This window comes from Osmerus mordax, chromosome 8 (genome assembly GCF_038355195.1).
Source record: "Osmerus mordax isolate fOsmMor3 chromosome 8, fOsmMor3.pri, whole genome shotgun sequence".
In the NCBI taxonomy this organism is placed as follows: Eukaryota; Metazoa; Chordata; class Actinopteri; order Osmeriformes; family Osmeridae; genus Osmerus; species Osmerus mordax.
This window is the reverse complement of record NC_090057.1, coordinates 12,377,600-12,387,584: the sequence shown is the minus strand read 5'-3', so window position 1 is coordinate 12,387,584 and position 9,985 is coordinate 12,377,600. Positions and strand designations below refer to the sequence as shown.

At 42.2% G+C, this 9,985-nt stretch overlaps 1 long non-coding RNA gene across 1 annotated transcript; it reads left to right on the top strand.

Annotated features, from left to right (window-relative positions):
* Nucleotides 1–402: 402 nt before the first annotated feature.
* On the top strand, nt 403–1,324 carry LOC136948134 (uncharacterized). The gene is made up of 3 exons (XR_010877048.1): nt 403–465; nt 859–999; nt 1,216–1,324. It is a non-coding gene; the product is annotated as an uncharacterized lncRNA (long non-coding RNA).
* Nucleotides 1,325–9,985: the final 8,661 nt, after the last annotated feature.

The window sequence follows — 9,985 nt, the reverse complement described above, 5'->3', positions numbered from 1 at the left end:
TATCCAATCATGGTAACCTCAGTATGCACAAACATATGGACATGGGCCTGTTTTACTGTGCATTATCACATTCATGATTCAAGAAATACCATGTGATGGGTGCTCAAGTGTATTTCCTTTTCGACATCACGTGTATGGGTCAATGTTGTTGTAAATGAATCGTGAAACTAGAGAGGGTGCACTGTGTATAAAAGAGCAACAGACACACCCAAAAGCAAACAGCGAAATCCGAAGAATACAGTAGAAGCAGAAGAATGAAGACCTCTGTTCTGTTGATGCTGGTGTGCTGCTCTCTGTCTGAGGTCCAGGTTCATGGAGAAACAGAAGACTTAGGTGAAAATGCCATCTTGAATCACCAGCTGAACAAATCAACCAACCTGTCTCTTCATGCCACGCTGATAAAGATGAGCTTAGAGCTGCAACAGACAAAACGGATGTTGGAGGAACTAAAGACAGAGAATCTGGGTATGTTTAATTAAAATGCCGTTTTAAAATGCTGCCATTTCAATTTCGTTTGAGGCTTGTTTGAGGCCAATAAGGCACTGCAAGCCCTGGTTGAGACGTGTAAAATATGGGCTAGGATATCATTAGGAGATGCACCACATGCTCATACAATATAAAGCTCTCTTTTTGCTGTTTATATCAGCCTTCTAGATCTTCTGCCCGTATCATGCTTTTTTTTCATATTGATAGCCCAGACAGTGCCGCTGAGGACCGTGAAAACAAACTTGTCTATTTTGATGTCAACCCTTTGTCAGTCACATGAAAAAGAAATCACGGCTCAAGCCAAAATGTCTATATACTTATGACTTGTTGAATGGTACGTTTTAAAATTGAAACAAAATGTCTGTTTTGCAGCTGGAAAGGTGGCGTTCTCCGCTTCCTTCTATACATCAGGGGGTGGCTTTGTAGGGCCCTTCTCTGGGACCACCAATCAAGTGTCCCTTATCTTCAGACACGTCTTCGTCAATGTTGGAAATGCTTACAACCCAAACACAGGTATGGTAAAGACATAGTAATGTGTATTTGTCCAATATGGTTCTCAACGCATCGTTTCTTCTTATGTTACACACTTATTAAAATGCAGTCTTGCTTCTGCTCATGAGCATATCCTATATACTGTATCATGACCTCTTTACTGTACTAGATCTCTGTGTTTTATTATTATATTTTCGTCAATATTGTATGAAAGTTTGTTTCCCTTCTCTAACACAGGTTCGTTTTTAGCCCCAACCAGAGGGGTCTACGAATTCAAGATCTATCTTTACACCCATGCACACACCTCATACCCAGCAGCAGCTTTCTTGGTTAAAAACGGAGAACAGATCGTTTTAGCTTATGGTAAGTCAGATAACTACCAAGTGAACACGGCAAATGCTGTCACACTAAAGATGGAGGAAGGCGATGTGGTCAATGTTCGTCCCCAATCAGGTGCAAGGTTCTATGATAATGAGAACCACCACTGCACCTTCAGCGGCAAATTGCTGTTCACCTTATAAAGGTTACCATTTGGATAAATCCTTTAGTAAGTGTAAGAAATATAATGTACAATGATTATTTTGATTGTAAACAATGATTAGATTGTACACATTTATACTGTAAGTTTAATGTAGCCTGTCAGTCTGAACATAAAGGATATTCTTTCTGTATCTATTCTAACTATCTGTACTACCTTGTCAGTAACCAATAATAAAGTTCTTTCATACGACACTCAACATTATAAATGAATAAAAATGACCAATAATGAATAAAAGACCAATGTTCTCAAAGGTTCATGTTGGAGTTAATGGTCAATTCTTGGAGGAAACAGAGTAGCCAACAGTGTAGTGTAATTTAACGTTGGGCGTTATTGTACATTTGCACGCGAGTTTCTCCACAAGAGCTCTCATTATTAGAATCATTGACCGTCTCCAGGCATACGTCCATCTCCCGAGACCTCCCGAAGTACCTCACTAATAAGTAGCCCTTCCACCCCCCACATGCCTTTCCCCTGCCCCACCTTCCCTGCCTTGTCCTGGGGCCAGACGGACACCAGGGACATGCATATCAAGGAGCGGGGTATTGGAAAAGTGAGACCGAGTTGTGGACTCCCCATTAGCACTGAGCCTACACTGCCATATTTTGCCAGAGGGTGATCAGCATTGCAAAGGGGAGTGTGAACAGGAACAATAGAGGCAGGCCCCAGCCAGCGGCGGAGGGCAGGGGATCAATAACTTCTTCTATTGATCCTGGTGCCTTAGAATGCAAAACAGGTGGCAATTACCACTTGTAGGAAAACTGACAAGACAGATTACAGTGTAGGTATAGTGGTAAATCAGGGTAATACTACGGGTTTTCGACAGTGTGACCGAGATTTTGGAACTACAGACCACTCCGGGGTACTGTCTGATGTTTGGGGAAAAATCTGAATGTATTATCTCGCTCAGACATTTTATGTGGAAGTCTGTGGGACCAGCTCAACATCAATTGAATATTTGAGTAATTCAGCAGGTCCTTATAGCCCATCTGGTGCCCAACGGCACAAGTGAGGATTGTGGACAAAAGTAACTGAAGAGATTTAGACGACCACATTACACAGAGGTTGAGATGGACTACGTCTGTGTGCGAGGCTTTTGCAGTGGCTGTCAGTGCATCTTGGTCTGGGGGTCTCAAAAACACCAGACAATGCATAGCCAGGTTAATACATTTAATAAGTTATTAACTTACAGTAACGTAGTAAGTTTAATCTATCCCTTAATATGTTTACGAAGGGATATAGGCAGAAAATCGAATACTTCAGCTATGTACTGTACGCACATATTTCCTATTTTGTTAAACTTCTGTCGATGTAAAACATTTAGTTGGTCGATATTCAAAAACACAGATTTATGTAATTGATCTCTCTGAATGAGGAATACACTTCAAATGAAACGAGGAGAGAAGGGGATATGAACCCGGGTCTTCCTCTGAGTCCTGCTGGGAACTGCACCGTGTGCACGACCGCGGGCGAGCCTCCAGCCCCTGGCATCGCTATCTCCGACGCATCAGAGGGGAAGGAACACAAACTTAATTTTAATACTGGCGTTTTATATTCATAAATATTTTGACATAAATTGCCTACGTGCCTTCTATGTGCAATGGGCATTCATTTACCAAGTAGGAAAACACTTTCCGGCCAAACGGCCCCTATTTGCCCCTGCTGTGCATGCAGAGCCCTGGTCATTTGCTTCTGGCTCATCAAGCTCTCCATTATGTCACGCTGCATCCTGCCCTGCAGTTTCTCCTTCATAGTATCCAAGTGACGTTCATTATGCATGACATTATTGTGTTTTGCAGAGCCCCCCCACCCCGATTTATCTAAGCATCGGAAACGTAAGTTCATGCTCCCAAATGTCCTTTCAATTAAAACCTGATACCTTGTCAGATGTTCCTACCATAGCACAAATCTAAAAGCCTAACCATTGGTGTGTGCATGTGCAGTAATTCCTTGGAGGACAATCTGACGAGTACAATTCATTTGAGGACACCAGCAGCATAGTCGTGCCCTGTGTTATCAATTTAGCTAAATGAATGAAAGAATGACACAATACCCCCATCCCAAGTCTCTGCAACAAGTTCTACGGAGGCAGGCATCTTCCTTAATACAGTTTACAGTTTACAGTTAGTCATTTAGCAGACGCTCTTATCCAGAGCGACTTACAGTAAGTACAGGGACATTCCCCCGAGGCAAGTAGGGTGAAGTGCCTTGCCCAAGGACACAACGTCAGTAGGCATGACCGGGAATCAAACTGGCAACCTTCGGATTACTAGCCCGATTCCCTCACCGCTCAGCCACCTGACTCCCAATACAGTCCCTGTATGCCTCAGAATCAGAATCAGAATCAGAAAGGGATTTATTCGCCATGAAAGTTTGCACAGACAAGGAATTTGCTTTGGCAGGAAGGTGCATACAATAAACATATACCTAAAATTTAAATATGTGGACTAACTATACTAAGGGTACATAAACTAGCAGTACTAAGTGGGATAAATATAAGTTGCCGTAAATTACAATATAAAAATACAAAAATACAAATATTACAAAAAATACAAATGTACAAGATACCATGTTGTGGTGCAGTGCAAAAGCAGAGTGTTTTAAGCAATAAGTCATTTGAGTCAGTGAGGTCCCTTGGCCTTGTTGAAGAGGCCAACAGCGGAAGGGAAGAAACTGTTTTTGTGGCGTGAGGTATTGGTCCTGATAGACCGCAGCCTTCTGCCGGAGGGGAGTGACTGAAACAGGGAGTGTCCAGGGTGGGAGGAGTCGGCCACAATCTTCCTCGCTCGCCTCAGGGTCCTCGAGGTGTGCAGGTCCTCGAGGGTAGGCAGATTGCAGCCAATCACCTTCTCAGCAGTACGGATGATACGCTGCAGTCTGCTCTTGTCCTTGGCAGTGGCAGCAGCGTACCAGACGGTGATGGAGGAGGTGAGGATGGACTCAATGATGGCTGATAGATGTATCTACTGCAGGACGCTCCCCAATCTTTGAAGACAAAAAGACAGATGCTTCCACACCTCAGACATTGCATTTGTTCCATCTTACTGGCCATAGGCCTGTAGCATACAGCCCAATCACCGATGCCCAATGGATCGACGCACAACTAAAATCAACACCATTCACTACGCATGCAATGGGGTGGAAAGAATTCCTTCTCAGTGTGGGGGGTTAACATTACATGGGGGTTGGGAAGAGCTACATGGCCTCAAATAAGGTGTCACCACAGTATACAATAGTGTACTTGTGCAGGGTTACAGTCCAGGTTTGCTGTAACCCAACGTGATCAACATGTCAGCATGACAACATATTGATTGTGCCTTAAAAAAAGGTATCTGTATTTTTATCTTGTAATATGATATTAATTGTTGTTTCATGATAAGATGATTAGTGAGTATTGAGTCAGCAGAATTAAGTCTCTTGTATTTTATCTTAGAAATGGTGCAGGCGATGATTTCATCTGGAAGGAAATTTCAAGTAAATATTCTGTATTGCTAGATCACTACTACTGTATGTAAATACTTTTCAACAGTAAACATGCATAGAGTTGTTTTAACTCCATGTCACACAGAGTAATGAGTTGAGTTCTCTAATATGGAGCTGGCCTTTTAGGATTCAATTCCATGTGAAAATAACTCCACATTAAATCCCACAGTAAAACCACGACCACACACTCTTTTCAAACCTCTTAAGAAAGAAAAGAAAATGAACGCTTTCAAAGGGCTGTGGGAGGGCGAAATGTAGTGAAGTGAGAGAAACAACCTATCCAAAATAACAACATGAGGTCTCCATCAACCTCAGGGAGTGGCAACCCATTCAAAGAATTTTGTTATTGAGCGTGGCCTTTGTTATCGACCAGCAATCAAGTCACTTCAGGGTGCCAGAGAAGTTCAATACTTTCCATTTAACCCCCCCATTTGTGAATCCTCGAGCGCTTCATTCCTCTCGCTTACATTTCTTTCTATTGTTTTTCTGTTTGACACAGAGTAGCTGGTGCCATGTAGGCATGAGGTCATAGAAAGATTGTGGTAGTATTAGGTTTACCACTGTCACAAACCTTTCTCCAAGGCTGTGACAAAGTGTGGAGACCATACACCAAGCTCAAAGAAAAGTGTTATTTCAAGAAATGAATTGGCAAAAACATGCGTTGAGGTGTGTCAGTCAGTAGATCAGTGGTGTAATTGAATGGGTGAGAGTGGGCAGCAAATGGGTGGTCGAAACAAAAGAGAGAGAGAGAGAGAGAGAGAGGAAGCCGTCACTCCCTTCACTTCAAAAAGGACATTTGTTCTGCACTGATTGCAGTGTGTAGGAGTTTGCGCTACGCAAGTTTCACCTGCCGGAGCATGGGGAAGAAATCGATGATTTCTCACGTGCTCTCATGTGTAATCACAATCAGTAGATCAGCTTTGCCTTGTCATCTGATCATGTATTCTTTCTTGTTATTCCTTCACATCTGTCCCTACTTTAACCTAGTGTGTTCTGATGACAGACACGGGTCTATGATGTCATATCCCACTGATTGAATTCCAAACTGTTCCGAAAACAGTTTTTCCCTTTCTATTTCTGTCCCCTGATCTTTAATGCCTCAGAGACTTTGCTAGTACCGCTGTGTGTCTGAACTGGTAAATCTTATGTCGAGGTGTATGTTAAACTCTCTCTCCAATCAGCTAGTTGTCTAATATTTATAAACCCTGAACCTAAACGGATGTTCAGGCCCTTAGTGAAGATGGACAGAACTTTATTTCTCATGCTCGAACCCTTATGGTTGGATACAGTCAGACAACATAAGGAAGAGCAGCCCCACCATGTTTCATTCAAACCTAAAAAATGTATTTCATGTTTTATATTTGATTTATATATATATTTACATTTACATTTAGTCATTTAGCAGACGCTCTTATCCAGAGCGGGGGAATATATATTAAAAAAAAAATTATGGAACCAATGCACCAGGGAAGAACAATCAAGTATTTCTAGGATCCTGGCCTGTTTTCATTTGCCATTTCAAATACTTCCCAACTGAATTATGGGAAGGGCCCAGGTCCAGCCCAGGCTTCCTGTATCCGTCCTCTCCCTGCCCCAAGAGGCAGTGACATGTGAGACTTTAATCTCTGTGATTCCATTAAGCTGTTATTGCTGATGATCTACTATCATTACTCAGGCACACTGTCCTCTCTCTCTCTCTCTCTCTCTCTCTCTCTCTCTCTCTCTCTCTCTCTCTCTCTCTCTCTCTCTCTCTCTCTTTCTCTGTCTTGAGCACGCTCAGCAGATGTCCTGGCAATTTGTTAATAAGAGGAATACTCTGTACAAGGCTCATAATGATTCCTTGATGGGAAGCGATCAGTGAGATTCATCTCTCTCATTCTCGTCCATATGGTGATTAATACCGCATCAAGCCAGGGATTTGTGTTTCTCCCCGGCGCCCACCCCTCTGTCTCTCTGCGGCTGAGCTCTTTGTCTGTCAGCTCTCTCTCAGTTCCTTCCGTCTCTCCGACCACATCCTCCTCTGTTCTGCCGCAGACGTGTACGGTGTAAAAATCCTAGATATCCCCTGACAGTTTGCAAACTTATGTCAGACCAGACGTGTTGCGAGAGCCCTGTTGAGTGGGATACACTGCCTGGAGACAAAAGGAAGACCAGAATGCATTCTGGGACACGTTGGACAGAGTGGAGAAGTTGTCCGTTTCTCTGCCAAGACAAAAGGACAATCCTTTTGTTCTCGTGTGAGGCAGAATGGGCTTTCGTTTTGTCTGAAAAGATCCCTTTTTCTTTGGCTGTTGTCGAAAAATGTTGATAATTGGTCATTTGAAAAGTACGTTCAGTACAGAAAGTAACCATTCAGAAAATGTGTTCATTGTTATTTTCGACATATTTCGTTACGTCAACGATACTTATTTATTTAGCAGAAGCTTGCATCCAAAGTGGTGCACAAAAGTGTGTGTGTACAAAACAATAGAACGAGTTGTAAAGGGCTACAATGTGATCATTTTGACGAGTGAGTAGAAAATATAAACCCAGTTTGTTGGTGGGATGTTCACTACTGACTATCAGAATGACAAATTCGAAGGAGGGGTTTAGAGCACCCTTAGGGCTCTCCGGTTGCTTGCTCTTATATCCAAGGGAAAGTGTAATTTAATCATTCTTTTTTTTCATATTGAATGCATAGCTGAAGGCGAAACAAAGAGGTTTGTTCGAAATTCAGTCATTGGTTGGGGGATGGATTCGATTGTTTGAACACACACACAAACACACAGTACAGCACATACTACTGTGAACACGTGTGCATGCAAACACACACATGTCATTGGTGTAATGGTGTGATTAAATCGCCCTGGTCCCCCAACACCCAAGGAAAAAATTTGGAGAAAGCTCACAGACAAGCACAGCTCCATAGCAACGTGAAATTGAATTAAATCTCCTGGACGCAATCTTGAATTGATGAAAGATATCACAGCGAGGCCGGAAATAACATCTATTATTCTGAAAACAGCACCTGGCGCAGCATGGAAAACACACAAATCAAAGGGTTTCAGAAGCACTTAGATGCAGGGGTGAATAATAGCAGTTGTGGCGATCAACTTCTATCAACAATCCTATGGCCCAACTACAAATGCACCACATGCTCAATGTGTAATCTCACTACACACCTATAACCTTATCACGTGTCTTTGTGGGGCATATAGTACATAACTATTGAAGTCTATCTTCTTTTGATATTATAATTACTGTTTAAGACTGTCCAACCATGCAGGACTGGTCCCCGAGATATCTGTGCTGTTATGCTAAACATAATGACATTTCCTTCCAGATTAAATCGTCGCCTTTAGCACCTTTTCTAAGATAAAATACAAGAGACTTAATTCTGCTCACTCAATACTCACTAATCATCTTATCATGAAACAACAATTAATATCATATTACAAACGTGCAGGCTTTTCTCCTTTATGAAATTGTAACACGATTTGCTTGCTCTAATCTTGCTATCAGGCTGGCCAGTGTGTAAAGAGAACTAAGGAGCAGATGTAGAGACGACTTTCTGCGATAAGCAAAATCAACTAATTCAATCTCTTGCTCGCTCGTAAACATTGGCCACTGGATAGAAATACTGACCATATAATTAGACTGCAAGGCAGCTCATTACAGTTTGATTATGGCGTGTTCATTTCACTCGTAATTCAGAGAAAGCACATTGATACTGGATGGCGCTGTGTAATTATGTCTTGCAACAATGTCCATACTATAAGGAGAACTAAGGAGTGAGTTTGAATAATTAGCTTTTTTCTTGAACTTACGGGGGGCGGAAACAAAGAGTGCAGATGTTTCAGTCTACATAAGGCCCTTTGAAAAAAGAAAAAAAATGTCAGTTAGCGTGAGCTGCCTCACAAGTGGAAAGTATGGGAGACCAGATAAACTGGACACCAAACTCCTCCAAAGAACACTCAAATTGCTCTCGACCCAACACATGGCTAATGGTACAGTAAATAAAAGACCCAGGTCCTGCAAGTACAGTAAAAACAGTAGAGTACAGTAAGACTCAATGCCTCTCTCTGAGGAAAAGAAATTTAACTACAGGGCTAACCAAATATCACAAAGACGGAGAGAAAATCGACAACAATTCTCCTTTGAAGCAAAATAGAAATCCACAAGGGCTCCTGTCTACCAATACGTGTCCCGACTCTCCCCTGAAGCCAATTTTGTCTAAATCAAATATCACATTTCTATTAGTTCTGGGCTTGCTTCTCCATGAAAAAGAATGAAAGCTTTGGTGGAAATGGCACAGCCAAGACCACCTATTTGTTTTTTTTTTGATTAAAAGAAATCTAAACTACCTACCCTCTCAACATCCTATCCTTCCAACGTCTCTTTCTCCCTCTCTTATCTACAAGTGTGCCTTTATTGTCTCTTTTAATTTTTTCTCGCCACTTTTCACTCTCAGTATGGTGTGTGTGTGTGTGTGTGCATGGATGTTTGTGTGCTGGCACATCGAAGCATGGTCTTGGTTATTCCACTTAACAGGTTTCCTGGATGTGGGATGGTTGGGCCTCAGGCTTTCATTTCGCAGCATGCCCTTTTGGGGTTTAACCATCCTGAAATGCTGTATGGCGACACAAAGGAAACCTGATTTTACATTCTCTGTACGGTTTCTGATGCAGATGAAATGGTAACAAATTATTCAAAAAGGGCTTTTTTATTTGATTCAAGTTGAACAAAGAATCATCATTGCTTGACGAACCGACGGCATCATGACAGATTTCATAAAAATGGTGGGGAGTCAGATGGCTGAGCGGTTAGGGAAGCGGGCTAGTAATCTGAAGGTTGCCAGTTCGATTCCCGGCTGTGCCAAATGACGTTGTGTCCTTGGGCAAGGCACTTCACCCTACTTGCCTCGGGGAGAATGTCCCTGTACTTACTGTAAGTCGCTCTGGATAAGAGCGTCTCATGCTAAATGTAAATGTAAAAATGTGCTTTGCA